Here is an 18202-nt window from a genome sequence, read left to right as displayed (position 1 = left end):
TCAAGAATTGTTTTTTCACCATTGATAGCATTCAAGGTCACATTTGTAAGAGATGGTAAAGCAAGATTTTGGTTTTGTCTCTACTGGACACAGTCTGGTTGATTGCCTGCTGTGCCAGGCACTCAGCCACATGCTGAGAAAACAAAGAAAAGGAAATCTAAGTCCCAGTCTCAGAAGCTCACACACAGTAGTGATTATTATCTTGCAATTAATGAACTGAATCTGAAGTCTCTAATGAATTTATTTGTTATCTAATTATATCACCTGTGATTCTCACACACACAGATAAATGGTTGTTTTCTTTCTTCCTTCCCCCATCCCCAAGTCAGGAACTTCAAGGAGACCTTGAACAATGCCCATTACCTAGGATGATGCCCGTGGCTTGGAAAGCATCAATAAACAAGGGCCATGAGAATCATCCGGGGAACATTTTTAAATAGGGAGGGGACTGGCCCAAGAAATTCTGACTTAGTAGATCTGAGGTGGAGCCCAGAGCTCTGCATATTAACAAACATCCCAAGTGATGCTCTCCCAGGTAGACTGCAGCTTACACATGGAGAAACACTGATTTAGAAGGTGTATTTCATCTGAGAAAGAGTTATAAGAGCATGTGATCTCTTATAACAGGGATTCTGTCTATAAGGCTAGGATTCATGAGCAGTGTTTGCCAAAGGACAGCAAGGCTAAAATATGAGTCATTGCTATCAGTGAAAGAGAAGAAAGTGACAGAAAAAAAATAGGGAGAACCCAGGAGGATGTGGCTCAAGAAAGGTGAAGAAAAACCAAATGGACACTACAGTTGTCTGGATGGCAGAGTGGAAATACTTGTATTTTATTCTCTTTAGTCTTTTCCTTCTGTTTCCAACCCTAGCTTTTTCCATCATCCTTTACATGTATGGTATTCTACAATTCCATCCTTCACCTCTTCATTTCCATGTACCACCTCATTCATTCCAAGAGTTTCAACATCCATTTTAAAAATTCCTCATGAGCCTGTCTGAGCTCCTCATTTTTCCTGTTCAATAGGCCCATCCATCTGGCAGAGAAAGGGATGCTCAGGACACAGAACAGCCATCCTATATTAACAAGATTGCTGTGAGCACCAGCTTTGGCAGAGGTCTCTGGCAACCTCGCTCACCTGCGGCTCCTCACCCTCCTGCAACACTTCCTGAGAGGCAGAGACGTCGACTGGGAGAAACCTGAGGCGCCATCTTGGTCAGTGAAATGGTTTCTGTTTGATTTTGGTTTTGGTTTCTCTTTTATTTTTCTTTTTGTCTATCTATTTGTTTGAGGAGCTGTGGACAGAAATGAACCCTTCTGAAATAGACATCATTGAGAATTAGGTAAACATTCCTTCAAAGAAAACCTCCTACGAAAATAACGTATATAAACAGATATTTCCTGAAAGCATGTGCTACAGAGGCCCCAATCTACACATGAGGAACCTGAGGCCAGGGAGATGAAGAGACGTTGACTTTTTCTAGAAGATGATCTTAGAGCTTTGTCTCCTAACGAGTTTGTTAAGTTTTTGTCTTCATCTCCCAGTCACAAATAAGGGGAAAGCATGTAAATGGTTTATTTAGATTGTGGAAATATTAGTTACAAGCTAGTAAGTTATCAGTAAGTTTTATCTCTTCAAATGTAAAAAGATTCAGATTTCAACATGCACTTGCAGTTTTCCCAAAATAATATGACCTTGAAAAGAAGCTCATGCGGCTTCATGTGGCTTCATAAAATGTATCTGCGCCAGCTAAGGAGCAAAGCTCTCATTCCGACCAGCGAAAGGCTACTATGGCCAAATTTATTTTTAATTATCATAATTGATAATACCATTTCTAAAATGCAGATGTAAATATCGAATGTATCATAAAATATGCAAGGACGGTGATAAAATATTTAAATTCTCTGTGTGGCCACCATACAAAAATTCTTATATTCATTCATTTATTGTTTGTTAAACACTTGCTTATTCCCTATTATGTACCACTACTAATTGCAAACTCTAGGGATACAATCTTGAACAAGAAAGATAAAGCTTGCCTTCAAGGGACCTTCACTCTAGTGGATGGATAATAAATAAGTAAGCAAATGAGTAACATAGCACCAGGTGATAGTGAGGGCAAAGAAAACAAATCAAGCAGGGCAAGAAAGTAGAGCATGATTAGGTGCTAGTTAGAGTAGAATTCAGGGAGGTCTCTTGGAGAAGCCAGTTGTCATGCAAAGTTGACTGCAGGGAGGCAAGAATGGACGGGAGACTAGTTAGGCAGCTATTGTAGCAGCCTACATGAGATGATGATGGCTTGAATGAGGTGGTAGAAGGTATAGACAGACAAAAACGGGATATATTTTGGGAAGTGGAGCTCACAAGGCTGGCTCACAAAAGGATGGAAGAGAGGACTCAAGAATGACTCACACCGTGGAATGATTAAATCAAACTAATTAGCATATCTATGACTCACATGGTTATCATTTTTGGGATGAGAACATTTAAAAGCTATTCTCTTAGCAATGTTCAAGTATAATATATATTATTCTTAATTATAGTCACCATGATGTAAGAGAGATCTCCAGAATGTTTCTTACCATCTAACTGACTAATGGAAGCACTGTACCCTTTATCCGACATCTCCCCACTCCCCTGGTAACCACCCTTCTACTCGGTTTCTATAAATTCTATATTTTTAGATTCCGTGTATAAGTGAGATCTTAGTAGTATGTGTGTTACCGAGCTGAAGAATTTGGGGAGGGAGATTTAAAAATTGTGTTATAGATGTAGTCACTTTGACGCTTTCACTGTGATTTGACTATGATCAGGTAGGTTACACACATGTAGAAAAGCACACACACACAGTTTCTGCCTGCGCAATCCGTACCCAGTTCCCTTTTTACCTAATTATTGTTTGCATATCTGCTTTTGCACTGGTTTGTATGCTGTTATCTCTAAATTTGAGTCTAAACGTTTTAGGACCTCTAGAATCTCAATATTCTTACATGATATTTTTTAAAAGGGTGAGAAATACGTGAGAGAAAGTGATTCTTGTGATCATTAAATGCCATAAGGAAAGCACAAAAAACGAGCCAGGAGCGCAGTGCCCACTAGTTGGAGAAGGATGCAGACCTTATTGAAAAAGAGCAAAACTTTTTTTGTTGGGCACCAAGCAGAAAAACCCTGAACCAGAAGCCCTGAGCTTGGAGTCTCAACTTCCTTTCTCCAAAACTAAATCTGCTGTTAGTGTACTGTGCTATCTTGGGGGACATCTAACCACATAATTCTATCAGAGTCTTGATCTCCCCATCTTCACAGATGGGATCCTGGAGTTCACCATCGAACTGCGTCAAGCTTATGTGATTATAGTGTTCAGCTAACATGCAAAGAAACAGTGTGTCTGAGATTTCTCCCTGTGACATATTGAACGGAGAAAACTCCAGGTGTTCACATAAAGTTCAAATGTTTCATTTCTGAAAAGCTCTGTCAAACTCTTCACATCCTGCCAGAATCGGAGCTCCGTCACAGATGCTGGGTGGTTTCATTTTACTGTCTCTCACTCTCTACTCCCGTCTCCAACCCACCACAGGCCATCACCAAAGGTTTCTTGCCCTACCTTCCCTTGGGCGCAAATGACACAACTCAAGGTGCCAAATGCCAGTTCAGAACCATGTTGCCTTTCCTCAAGAGAGAAAGTGAAGGCCAGGTGCGGTGGCTCGTACCTGTAATCCCAGCACTTTGGGAGGCCGAGACAGGGGGATCACCTGAGGCCAGGAGTTTGAGACCAGCCTGGCCAACATGGTGAAAATCCATCTCTACTAAAAATACAAAAATTAGCTGGGTGTGGTGGCACACGCCTGTAATCCCAGCTACTCCGGAGGCTGAGGCAAGAGAATGGCTTGAACCCAGGAGGCAGAGGTTTCAGTGAGTCGAGATCGCGCCACTGTACTCCAACCTGGGTGACAGAGTGAGACTCTGTCTCAAAAAAAAAAAAAAAAAAAGGAGAGAGAGACAGAGAGATGATGAAAGGAGTGTTATTCCCACATGTAGTGGTAAGTGTTCAGTCAGGCCTGAATTGTGGTATTGTGGTGGTTGTGCAATGGATCAGTTACTTTTCCAGCATTTCCTTTTTTTTTTTTTTTTTTTTTTTTTGAGACGGAGTCTCGCTCTGTCTCCCAGGCTGGAGTGCAGTGGCCGGATCTCCACTCACTGCAAGCTCCGCCTCCCGGGTTCACGCCATTCTCCTGCCTCAGCCTCCCGAGTAGCTGGGACTACAGGCGCCCGCAACCTCGCCCGGCTAGTTTTTTGTGTTTTTTTAAGTAGAGACGGGGTTTCACCGCGTTAGTCAGGATGGTCTCGATCTCCTGACCTCGTGATCTGCCCGTCTCGGCCTCCCAAAGTGCTGGGATTACAGGTGTGAGCCACTGCACCCGGCCATTTTCCAGCATTTTCTATGTGACATCACAGCAGCTGGCAAGTCTCATTTACTTCTTGCTGCGATTCTGTGACATAGGTGATTTTCGCAGAAGCAGACTTATCAAGGGGGAGCATTTAGTGAAATTAGTAGAAACTACACTGGGCTCTCACCTGTCTGAGGCAAGGTCACAGACTAACGTGTGGGGACCAGTATTTCTTTCTCCCATTGACATTCGGGGTGGGATCTGGTGTAATTGTTTTATTTCTTCAATTTCCTGATTGGTGAAAGGAACACCAGTGATCATTACTTTTCTCTTAGAATAGTTTGTGTTTCCCTTTACCCAGTTTGAGAGGTAGGAATTATACAACTGAAACAGTCATTTGTTTAATGGATGCTGACCAGTGGGAAGCCCACAGAACAATAGGGATCAAGCATTGCCCTTGGGGTCAAGGTATCAGGAAGGCCTGAATTTATCTGAAAGTATTTCAGTGCTAACGGTCAGGGCTTGCACTATGAGTCACAAGACTCTGTGGATTAATTACTCCACCATAGGAAAATAAGGTCACTGAGGACGAAGGTCTCCAAATCATGAATGGAAGCTGTGCCTTTTCTACTTGTCTCAGAAATCATCCAACTTCTTGGCACAAAATAGGAATTTCTATGTATTGGAAGACAGCTGAAATCAGAGAAATGTTATGCAAATCTTGCATTTGGGACAAAAGATTTTGGACTTCAGAATAGTGCACTCCTTTGAGCCAGAGTTCTGGTACTACATGGACTGCTTCCATGTCGTCAATGGGCATCCATGAAGCTGATAAATAGGCCTGAGATTCTCTGAGCCAAAAGCATCCCCATGCCAAAACTAAAAATATGTTTAATTATTGTTGTTGATGCTTTTATATAGTTTTCAGAAGTACTATGGCCAAAATTTTTAAAAGCCTACAGGAGTGATAAATGATCATATGATCCTAAATAATATACCTCTTATGCAGCAGACTTTTGCTTACTATAAATTTGAGTCTCACCATAAATGGGAGTCATTTTACTACTTCATGACACTGGGGCATAAGCTACTGTGGGGAAACAGAGTAACACAGAAATCTGGCTGCTAAACTTGTCTTTCATCTCTGATAACTGGGGAATTTATGGGAAGGTTGTCATTAATAATCAAGAGAGCAAACAGCATCAATTCTATCTGTCCCTCAGAGGAGATAATCAAATACCACAATTTCCAGGTAAGAATATTTGAATTTGGTGAGTGTGTTAGTCTGTTCTCACACTGCTAATAAAGACATACCCGAGATTGCACAATTTATAAAGAAAAAGGTTTAATGGACTCGCAGTTACACATCACTGTAAAGGCCTCACAATCATGGCGGAAGGTGAAGGAGGAGCAAAGTCATGTCTTACATGGTGGCAAACAAGAGAGTGTGTGCATGGGAACTCCCCTTTATAAAACCATCAGATCTCATGAGACTTATTCACTATCATGAGAACAGCACAGGAAAGACCTGCCCTCATTATTCAATTACCTCCCACTGGATCCCTCCCAGGACTCATGGGAATTATAAGGGCTACAATTAAAGATGAGATTTGGGTGGGGACACAGCCAAACCATATCAGTAAGACAACAATAACATATAAAAATAATATGGTATTTTGCTGGAGTAGCAGTAGTCAATGAGACTGAATCAATTCATATGTAACATACGGAAATCCAACAGAATCAAATTAACTTTATTTTTAGTTGGGATTAAGCTGTAAGAATATAGAATTTGACTCAGTTAAAGGAACATTTCATTGAGGTGGTGACTGATTGAGGAAAAAATATGTTACAGAAGAGAAAATGGTCTTTTATCTATGAAACTGGTCACCTCCTCCCCCAGGATTCACGCCATATTTAATTTGTAGTTTTAAAGCAGAAAATAGATAAGATGAGTCTTTGTAAATGAAACCTCTTTGTAAATGAAATTTAAGAAAGTTATAACGATGTTTGTAGTAGCACAAGTAGTAATAGCAGCAAGAGTAAGTAGTACCAGTAACAGCATTATCAGTAGTAGTAACACCAATAAGGGTAGCAGCAGTGGTAATATTAATAGTAATAATAGTAATAATAGCAGTGGTGCTGAGAATAGAAGTAGCAGCTTATATTGTAGAACCATGGCTGGGAAAATTAAGATGATCCCTTAGGGAATCTTCCAATTTCCCCTTTCTAACTATAGTTTAGGAGACTAAGGTTAGGGGAGAGCAAAGTCTTTGTTTAACATCTTATGATAAGTAACAGGACATCCAGGAACAAAATTCAGATTTTGTCATTCTTAGTCTTGTAAAATAGAACATAAATCTGTAAACCTATGATTTTCAAACCTATTCTAGTGATAGAAAACCTAGAACTCATGTCAGTCTTTGCAGAACATTGAGACATATCGTTGTGGTTACGTTCTCACATAAGAGAAGAATATTCTCCGCAGAAAACCCAACTGTACTCTTTGCCTGAAAAATATATTTAATATAAGCACATGCATTTATTAAAAAGAGAAAAAAAGCTGCTAGAGTAAACCTCATTAACAGCTTTTGAATCTTTATGTTAATATTTTCTTCTTTAATGAACATTTTTGGTAGTTTTTAAAGGGCCCGTAGAACAATGGGTTGTGGAACATTTAAAGAAGAATATTTTGTGAGGTTGCAGTCAAAAGAGTTTTTTAAATGTCAAAATAAGTGTCATGTCTATATCTGTGTCTAATGGAAGATTCATTTTCAGCTTGGACCCAATCTTAAAATTCTAGTTTAAGTCAAAGTTTTGGAAACACCTCTGGAAGATCCCAGAGTCCTGAATCCACATTTCTGCTATTTGAAAAATAAATACTCAAGACTCAAAGAAGAGAGAACAGACTTTCCCTAAGATAACTGGATGGTGGCAGTCATCTGCAAAGCCTACTGGATAGAAACAAGACTCCTTAGCAGTATAACTGCCAAGAAGGTATATTAAATGAGCCTTGCACAGGGCTTCAACACAAGGGTTGATGGAAAAAGTCAACCCTAGCAGCACCAATTAACATGGGCTGAAATCTACCTGGAAGACTATTTGTAGCCAACTCCAGCATTTTATAATGGTGGACCGGCTCTTTTTCTCTGTCTGTCCTACTCATTAAAGCAAAGCACAAAGTGACCTCTCCTCATTTGCCAAGGCTACTTTCTCCTTTCCTCTCCACTGCTTCACTGCCTTAAACTCCATTTCCACTTCTCTTTCCACTCACTCCACAACCCATTGCCTTGGAGACTGCCGTGCTCATCTAAGGACAGTGGTCCAGGTCCCCACCATGAGTCAGACTGTACTAGAGCAAGGTTGCTCTCATACGGAATGGAATTTTCAGTAGATGGGCAAGCTAAGAAGATCAATTTTCAGACAACTGTTGAACGAATTCTCTGGTGAAGAGGAGTTAGAAATTAGTATTAGAAACCCTCAGGATGCCTTCTATAGAGTGTTATATGGAATTATGCCTCAGTTAAGTATATTAAATTATGTCTGTTCCTCATTCCAGAGTGTGGTTCAATCATTTTCAGTTAATCCTATTGTCTCTATGAAGTCTGAAATTAAAGGATTCCTCCAGAGAGTATCATAGACAGGGAGTTATGCTAAGTGGACCTTAACTGACCATCAAAGTCAAGATTCATATGTGCTGACTGGTAAGCTCTGCCACTGGCAAAATATTAAGCAGCCTTTTCTTAAATGTGTGACAACACCATAATGCTTCCTAGTAGATCAGCTACAGCAAATGCACATGTGTAAGTAAAAATAAAGAAGAAAACAAGAAAAATACATTCATTATTTGCTCCATAATATTTCCAGGAGAAGAAGAACACTATTAATTATTATTAGCTCTCAGGTTACAAGACTTGAGAGTTATGTGACAAAATCATTTGGAGACAACTTTCTAAGTTATCAAAATAACTTTCTCCTCCCCTCTCCACTGCTTCACTGCCTCAAACTCCATTTCCACTTCTCTTTCCACTCACGCCACAACCCATTGCCTTGGAGACTGGAGTACTCATCTAAGGACAGTGGTCCAGGTTCCCACCATGAGTCAGACTGTACTAGAGCAAGGTTGCTCTCCTGCTTCTGAAAAAAAGCACCAGGGTATTTACCACCTTTAAAGATAAGCCCGATATGCAAACACTTGAATACAGATTTCTTTTGTAGCCTTGGCAAATGAGGAGAGGTCACTTAGTGCTTTGCTTTAATGAGTAGGACAGACAGAGAAAAAGAGCAGGGCCACCATTATAAAATGCTGGAGTTGACTACAAAGACTCCATCAGTGACCTTTTATAGCTGGCAAACAATGATAACTGAAGCCATTTCGGGTACTATAATTCCGCCCCAGGCTCTACAGGAGACTGCAGGAGAAACCTCATGCTAGAGCACCAGCTAACACCACTATTTGGCCTCAGGAAAAGTTTCCCAGCCAAGTTTAAATCCCTGGAGACCAGGAGTGGGTATAATTTAAGCACTAATATAAGCTAAGAGGGAAAGCAACAATACTAGTGCTCCCATAATGGAAAGATCATTATTTTTAGTTTGTATAGAAAGCAGAGCTGACAGCTGTGAGGGAAAATGTACCCTTTGAAAAGAACCTACCATTGTTATATTTAAGCTGTAGGGATACAGCCGGTGACTCAGAGGCAATTGTCATATGCTCAGAATTACCCCAGGAACAGTGACAGGCTTAATGATTTTGAAAGTAGCAATATACAAACAAAGAAAGGTGAGGGGCAATGGCTGAGAAGTGTTTTATGACCCATTATTTCTTTTGCCTGCTGAAGAATTTGTAACCATACACAGAGCTAATGGAAGAATGATAACGCCACTTTTTTTTCTCTTTCTTTTTGTTCATAAATATTTATCTGTCTTTCCTTAGGCAGGATAACGAACAGGTTAAGTCCTTGGTCAAACAGACTTCATTTAAAATACTAGGTCTCTATTTACTAACTGTGTGGCCATGGTTAAGTTACTAACCACTTTCAGTTTCCAGTTGCTTATCTAATTGATGTAAAATGGAGATAATAACAGCATCTGTCTCCGAGGGTTGATGTATAATGTTTCATTCATTCCATACATATTTCTTGGCAGCTGCTCTGTGTCTGGTAATGTGTTGGGTACTGGGTATACAACAGAGAATAAGACAGACACAAGACTCCTGCCCTGTTAGAACCATGCAGTCTAGTGGATCAGATGAGATAATGCATGTGTGCACCTGAGTGCAGTGCCAGACAAAAAGTAGGTACTTTCAGAATGTTAGCTTTTATTGAACCGTAACATCTCACTGTAAAGACGATTGGGCTTGGGGGTTAAGTTGGCCAGGCTTCAGCCCACTTCTATCTTATGTGCATGATTTGAGTTTGTTTCCTCTCTGTAATTTGGAAACAGTAATAATGCCTATCTTCTAGGGTTCATCATCTCCTTGAGTTCATGAACCCTAGGCAACAGGCATTATTACTGCCCCAAATTACAGGTGAGGAAACAAGGATGAAATGGGATGATGCACAGTTCCTGGCACTCAGGAGAAGTTTGTAAATCAGAAACCCCTCAGGCTGAAATGTTGACAAATTGAAAAGGGCAGGAGACTAAAATCCTGAAAGTCTGGAACCCAATGAAAACACCTGGCCCATCCGGCCTCAGCATCACTTGATTACTCTTAATTAGCATCTCCTATGCTCCAGGTATCACACTCAGGGCTGTGGGGAGGCAGAAGTGAAAAGCACACTTCCCTAGACCTGGAGGGCAGGCAGTCTTATGAGGAAGACAAATAGGTGAGCAACTAACTCTCAGAGCGGGAAAATCCAGTGAGTGCTGTGAGACAGACACAAGTGAAGCACCTTGGGACTGAGTAGGGAGAGGGGATGTCATCCACAGGGAGTCCAGTTGGGGCCAGACATTGGGCCAGGTGCATTAAATATCTCATTTGATCCTTTTGACAGTCCTGGGAAGGAGATGCTATTATGCTCCATTTTATAGATGAGGAAACTGGGGGATGAAATTTACTTGGGCAAGATCATTCAATCAGAAAAAGACATTGCAATGTATATATCACCAGGTCAGATTGATTCTAATGTTCTTTTTCCTACTATATCATAATACTTCTCACAGCCAACTGATTATTGACAAAGACATCGACAATGTACATTGTTGAAAGGACATCATCTTTAATAAACTATCTCTGGAAAATCAAATACTCATATGTAGAAGAATGAAACTGGACCCCTATCTCTCACCGTGTGTAAAAATCAACTCAAAATGCATTAAAAACTTAAATGCAAGACATTAAATTATGAAACTATTAATACCAGAAGAAAATACAGGGAAAACATATTAGGATATTTGTCTAGGCAAAGATTTTATGGCTAAGATCTCAAAAGCACAGGCAACTAAAATAAAAATAGACAAATGGGACTAGGTTAAACCTAAATGCTTTTGCACAGCCCAGGAAATAATCAACAGAGTAAAGAGATAACTTGTTGAATGGGAGAAAATATTTGCAAACTTTTCATATGACATGGGACTAATACCAGGAATATACAAGGAAGTTAACTTAACAATTAAAAAAATAAAAAATCCCGTTAAAAAGTGGGTGGGTGGCTGCTGGCAAGATGACCAAATAGGAACAGCTCTGGTCTGCAGCTCCCAGCCAGACCAGTGCAGAAGGTGGGTGATTTCTGCATTTCCGACTGAAGTACCCTGTTTATTTCATTGGGACTGGTTAGGCATTGGGTGCAGCCCACGGAGGGTGAGCAGAAGCAGGGTGGGGCATCTCCTCACTCAAGAAGTCCAAGGCACAGGCGGGGGAGTCTCCCTTTCCAAGCCAAGGGAAGCTGTAACCTACAAGGAACTTAAAAAAATTTACAAGAAAAAAACAACCACATCAAAAAGTGGGTGAATGATATGAACAGACACTTCTCAAAAGAAGACATTTATGCGGTCAACAGACATACGAAAAAAAGCTCATCATTGCTGGTCATTAGAGAAATACAAATCGAAACCACAGTGAGATACTATCTCACGTCGGTTAGAATGACAATCATTAAAAAGTCTGGAAACAACAGATGCTGGCAAGGACGTAGAGAAATTGGAACGCTTTTACACTGTTGGTGGGAGTGTAAATTAGTTCAACCATTATGGAAGACAGTGGCCATTCCTCAAGAATATAGAACCAGAAATACCATTTGATCCAGCAATCCCATTACTCAGTATATACCCAAAGGATTATAAATCATTCCACTATAAAGACACATGCACACATATGTTTATTGCAGCACTATTTACAATAGCAAAGACTTGGAACCTACCCAAATGCCCATCAACGATAGACTGAATAAAGAGAAATTCCACATACACCATGGAATACTATGCAGCCATAAAAAAGAATGAGTTCATGTCGTTTGCAGGGACATAGATGAAGCTGGAAACCATCATCCTCAGCAAACTAACACAAGAACAGAAAACCAAACACCACATGGTCTCACTCATAAGTGGAAGCTGAACAATGAGAACACATGGACACAGGGAGGGGAACATCACACACTAGTGCCTGCTGGGGAGTGAGGGGTGGGGAGGGAGAGTGATAGGACAAATACCTAATGTATGCAGAGCTTAAAACCTAGATGACAGGTTGACAGGTGCAGCAAACCACCATGGCACATGTATACCTATGTAACAAACCTGCATGTTCAGCACATGTATCCCAGAACTTAAAGTAAAATATATACCAAAAAAAAAGGTGTGCGAAGGAAGTAAATACATTATTCTCAAAAGAAGACATAGAAATGGCCAACAGGGATATGAAAAAACGCTCAAAATTACCAATCATCAGGGAAATACAAATAAAAAACACAATGAGGTGACATTTTAGCCCAGTTAGGGTGCCTATTATTAAAAATACACAAAATAACAGATGCTGGCAAAGATATGTGAATAAGGGAATTCTTATATACTGTTGATGGGAATGTAAGTTCGACCACTTTGGAAAACAGTGTGGAGATTTAAAAATAAAGATAGAACTACCATACAATCCAGCAATCCCATTACTGCGTATCTATCCAAAGGAAAACAAATCAATATATTAAGGGGATACCAGCATGTGCATATTTATTGCAGTACTATTTACAATAACAAAGATATGGAATCAACCTAAGTGCTCATTAGTGGACAAATGAATAAAGAAAATGTGGTATGTACATACAACGGAACACCTTTGGCCATAAAAACAATGAAATATCATTTGAAGCAACATGGATGGAACTGGAGGTCAGTATGTTAAGTGAAATAAGCCAGGCACAGAAACATAATATTGCATGTTGTCACTCGTAAGTGGGAGCTAAAAAAAGAGTTGATCCCACAAAGATAGAAAGTAGAGTGATAGATACTAGTGGCTGAGAAGGGTGGATGGGAGGAAGTGTGAAGAGAGATAGGTTGATGAGCACAAGCACAGTTGGGTAAAAGGTAAAAGTTCATTGTTCAACAGCAGAATAGACAACAGTGTATTGTATATTTCAAAGTAGTTAGACAAGAGGACTTAAATTGTTCTCAACACATAGAAATGACAAGTACTCAAAGTGATGGACATCTCAAATACCCTGACTTGATCATTTTGTGTCCTACACATTTAGTGAAGTACTGCATGTACCACAATATGTATAAAAATTATGTATCCATTAAAAATAATAAATTTTAAAAATACTGTAGAGAAGGGAAAAAGATCAATGGTTGCCAAGGGTTTGAGTGAGGGGGATAGGGTCAGATAGGTGAAGAACAAGGGATGTTCCAGGGTGATGAAACCCTTCTTCATGATACTGCAAAGATGAATATATGACACTATGCATTTGTCAAAACCAGTAGAACTTTACAGCACAGAGAGAGGCTTAACATATAGAATTTAAAAAATTATTTATGGGTTTAGGAGGTCGCAAAATGGAATGAATAATATGGTCAAAGAATTGAAACACTTTATAAATAGGTGAAATAACTTCACTGAAGAGTTTGGGGGAAAGGATAGTGACCTAAGAAATTTTGAAAATGAGTGAAGTCTGTGAGGCAGAAGGAGCAGTACATAAGCACTGTTCTCTAGTCAATAAATTTGTTTTCCATGGGGGATGTGTTATTAATTCTGATACCACTATACATGTGTATTGGAATTGAACAATTCAGTAAATAGTGGTGTATGGTGGCTGCCAGGTTTCCCAATGCTACAGAGAAGCAAGGAGAGGGCTGAAATGATCCGTGTGGTAATGGATTATAGTCGAAGATAGTAAGAAATTGCATTTAGCTTACTATAGATACAAATGGTTATATACAAAAATATTTGACATACGTGTATATCCATGGTTTTAGTATACACACATATATTTCCTGGCTCTGCCAGCTGAGAAGGCCTAGAAGCAAGAAGCAATGACATAATAGTAGCAGTGAACGCACCTAATGTCCTTAACTTTGTTTCTAATACCATCCTCCAGTAAAAAAGATGGGGCTTCCTGGGAAAATGAATTATTCCAGGACTGGGATAGAATACAGGATGAGTATGTTGTATGGCCACAAAGTAAGTGCTAAAAGTAAGTGAATAATGAAAGTCTGTCAAAGGGACTCAGGAGTCAATGGAAATAATTTCCAATGGCCAAGGCTGGAACAATTTGAGCAACAAAATAAAGTAGTATTGAATTAAAACTGAGTATAAAGTAAATATTCATAAGTCCATACTGATACAAATAAGTCCTTGAATAAATAAATCAATGCGGAGGAATAGGCAAGTTTCTATGCGGAAGAATTCTCTGTAATTTGTGTAGATACTCCACCCTCCAAGAAGACGGAGCTTAGCTTCCCACCCTTTTAGTATGGGCTATGCGTCATGAATAGGCAGTCACGATGCCACCCAAAGACAACAGTATAAAAAAGAGGGAAGAAAGAGTAACTTTATAGTAGAAAAACCTGACAAACATGACCTCAGCCAGGTGGCCAAAGTTAACATCAACAGTGATAAATTATCTTGAGAACATACACTCTTTTTTGTGTGTTATTGAAATTATTATTTTTTAATTTTAGAGACAGGGTCTCGCTCTGCTTCTCAGGCTGGAGTGCAGTGGCACAATCACAGCTCAGTGTAATCTTGAACTCCTGGGCTCAAGAGATCTTCCCGCCTCAGCCTTTGGAGTGGCTAGGACTGCAGGGATGCAACACCACATTCAACTGAGAATGTGCAGTCCCGCTAGGATGTGATGAAAATGTGACTTTACCTCGGTGGTATTTCTCTGAAAAACATACAGCTCCAGGCTAACCATGAGAAAAACATCAAAAAATTTTCCATTGAAAAACATTTCAGAAAGCACCTGAACAGTAATTTTCAAAAATATTAAGATCATCAAAAGCAAGACAATTCTGAGAAACTGTCACAGCCAAAGGAACCCAACAGAAACAATGACTAGATTCGACAACAGAAACAATGACTAGATTCGATAGAGTATACTTAATAAGATCCTGGGACCCATAAAAGATGTTAGGTAAAAGCTAAGGAGATATGAATAAAGTATGGATTTTAGTTGATAATAATATATCAATATTGCTTTATTAACTGTAACAAATGAATCATACTCATGTAAAATGCTAACATTAGAGGAAACTTGGTGTGAGGTATATGAGAATGCTTAATACTACCTTTACAAATTATTGGTAAATTTAAAACTGTTCTAACATGAAAAGTTTATGGTAAAAAAACCAATAACTAAAATCATTTCATATTTCCCTCAAGTGTTTTTCTCTTTTTATTTTATATACACTTACCTTTTATTTTATATTTTCTTATATATTTTTGATTATTTAAAAATATATGCACCGTTGTTATGAAAAACACTTTCTTTAAATAATTACAATGGTAGTAAATGTTGTGTTTGGAGGTACCAAAATATCCTCTTGCGTTTAAATTGTTTCATGAGCATCTCTGTCTATAAACATCTTCCTCATAGTAGAGTACTTCTTAAAGTTTCAATATAGAGGGGTTTTTTCCCCACTTACTTCCAAGGATAAGTATGAGTGATGTGGTCATTTGAAGGACAGAGGGGAGGAAGCCATAGTATATACTAAGTGCAGTGCTTCTCACATATTTACATACATAAACCTGTGTCTATTGTTAATTAAAATGTATGTAGATTTCAATTCAGTGTATCTGGGATGGGACCTGAGAGTCTGCAGTTCCAACAAGCTCCCAAGTGATGCTAATACTAATTCTTCAGAACTATGGACCCTACTTTGGATAGTCAGGCAGTAAAAAACACGTTGCCTGGATTCAGATGAGCTGGATTAATTGCCTGATTTACCATTTCTGTCTCTTGTGCAACTTTCAAAAATCACATGTCGTCTGGGAAACACATGTTCTATCTTGTTCTACTTTCAACCTCGGCCGTTGTGAATTAAGTCATGAATCTAGAAGTTCTCTGTATGTTTGCGTGCTCTTTGTCTTCCTCTCTCTCATTGGAAAGTTTGCTGCGGTAAGGTCTCCCATGTTGCACATTTCACCTTTTGGGAAAATGTCTCAATCACAAAAATGGCAACATTAGCCACTAAGACATGCAAGAAATGGCTGCAGTACCATTAAGGTTCGTACAGTCCTCGTTGCCAGGAGTCAGACCGTTTAATCCTCATTAGGACCAATATCATTAACGGAAGGAGTTAGGAGACATAAGTGGCAATAAAACCTAAGCCTTGTTTTCAAGGAAATTGACATTCTTAACAGAGCTGCGTAGAGTACGGGTCGTTAGGAATGGTGGAATTATCATTAAGCAAGAGCAAGTCAATCACGCTGAGGATGGCAGGCAAACCTTGTGTTTTGCTAGAAACGGATGCTCTCAGTAGCATGCTCCAATCAGGAGCCTATGACAATATTCTCGCCAAAATGAACATGTTGGGGTTTGCGTTTCTGTCCCTGAGATGTGATTACTGAGTTGTCAAGTAACATGAGATCTAAGAATCGTAGATTCTACTCAGACAGATCCAGCATAAACTCGCAATAAGAAAAACAGACTTCATTTCATTTATTTAATTGACTGGAAGTTATTCAAGTATATTATTTTATTATAAAGGTTTCTCCAGTGCTGATAAATGGATGGATGGATGTACATATGGATAGATTAATGGGTTAAAAAGTGAAATAAATGAGTGAACAAATTAAGGTGTGAATGAACAAGGATTTGATAGACCCAAGCAGTTGGGATTTTGTGAATAACGTGATTATATTTCTAACATGCCAGAATCTCTATTAAACCTAAGCTTCTAACTAGCACATGCAGAATGATAAAGCTAAAGAAAAGTAGGTAAACCAAATTTACCTACATGTGGATTTAGAAATTGGAAAAGGAGGGGGAAAATGGCAGAAGACTAGATTGAAAAATCCATAAGGGCAGAAACCAAGTCTTATCTTATCTATGACTATAAATCTAACAGGAAGTATAGTTTCAGACACACAATAGACACTTAATAAATGTTGTTGAGTGAATGAATTAGCAGGTAATTATTATAATTATATTCAGACTTCAAAGTTATACAAGAATAATTTATGAATTACATGCAGAGGCTCCATTTTCAAAAATTTTGATCCTGAAAGTTTGGGATGAGTCCAAGATACTACTTCTTCAATAAATATCGCTGGGTGACTTGGATGCAGGTGAACATTATAGAGAGAAATCTCTATCAATTCTTTCTAAGAGGTGCTTTCCAGGTGGTTCCAAAGGACCAGTGTCATGACATTGTGATGCAGGCTGCTTTAAAGCTCAATATTGAAAACAGATCTTTGGCTTTTTTTTTTTTTTTTTTCCGAGATGGAGTTTTGCTCTTGTTGCCCGGGCTGGAGTACAAGGGCACAATCTCGGCTCCGTGCAACCTCTGCTTCCCAGGTTCAAGTGATTCTCCTGCCTCAGTCTCCTGAGTATCTGGGATTACAGTCATGTGCCACTACACTCAGCTAATTTTGTATTTTTAGTAGAGACAGGGTTTCTCCATATTGGTCAGGCTGGTCTTGAACTCCCGACCTCAGGTGATCTGCCTGCCTCGGCCTCCCAAAGTGTTGGGATTACAGGTGTGAGCCACTGCGCCTGGCCAGATCTTTGGTTTTAAGTTCAGGACTTTCCTTCTGAAATACGAAATCTTCCAGGCCATTGCTTGAGTAGATATTTTTGCAAACAAGTTCAAACTCCACTGCATGTTCAGAGGATTTTATGCCCTACCCTTTTCTATGTCTGTAAGTATGGCTGTTCTCAACTCTGGATCAATATTGATGGAGGGGTTTTAAATAGAATGATGCTCGAGGCGTACCACAAGTCACCTAAATTACAAACCTAGAGATTGACTAAGGTGTTGGTTAGAACAGGTGTCCTCGATACAACCAACTCGAAGGACCTGCCTTTCCTGCACTTGCAACATTTTCAATTAATTTTCACACATCCCTTCATATCTGCTTTTCCTCCATTGCTTTTCCTCCATTTGTTGCCAGATTCCAAAAAAAAAAGTATATCATGAATTCCAGTTAAAAACAAAGAAAAAGCCCACTACATTAAAATGAACCAGAGCAGAAATAAACTGGGAAAGAATCCATTTTTGAAATTGTAGTTTCATACCATTTACTTTTATTTAAGAATTTAGTTTGGCAAGACTACAGCATGTTCCATTGTCATGCCGCTTGGATTTGGGAGAGGGGAAAAGTTTTGCGAATGTTTTTATGCAGAACAGACTGCTCTCTTACTAACTTGCCTTTGAAGTGGCACCACTG

At 39.3% G+C, this 18202-nt stretch overlaps 1 long non-coding RNA gene across 1 annotated transcript in view; it reads left to right on the top strand.

Moving 5' to 3' along the window:
* Positions 1 to 18202, top strand: part of LOC135968981 (uncharacterized) — a 198181-nt gene that overhangs the window by 140455 nt on the left and 39524 nt on the right. Inside the window, exon 2 of the long non-coding RNA XR_010584029.2 lies at positions 1027 to 1215. This is a non-coding gene — a long non-coding RNA (uncharacterized lncRNA). The remainder of the gene's footprint in view (positions 1 to 1026; positions 1216 to 18202) is intronic.

This window comes from Macaca fascicularis, chromosome 20 (assembly GCF_037993035.2).
Source record: "Macaca fascicularis isolate 582-1 chromosome 20, T2T-MFA8v1.1".
Classification (NCBI taxonomy): domain Eukaryota; kingdom Metazoa; phylum Chordata; class Mammalia; order Primates; family Cercopithecidae; genus Macaca; species Macaca fascicularis.
The sequence above is the reverse complement of the archived record's forward strand: the minus strand, read 5'-3'. Positions and strand labels throughout refer to the sequence as shown.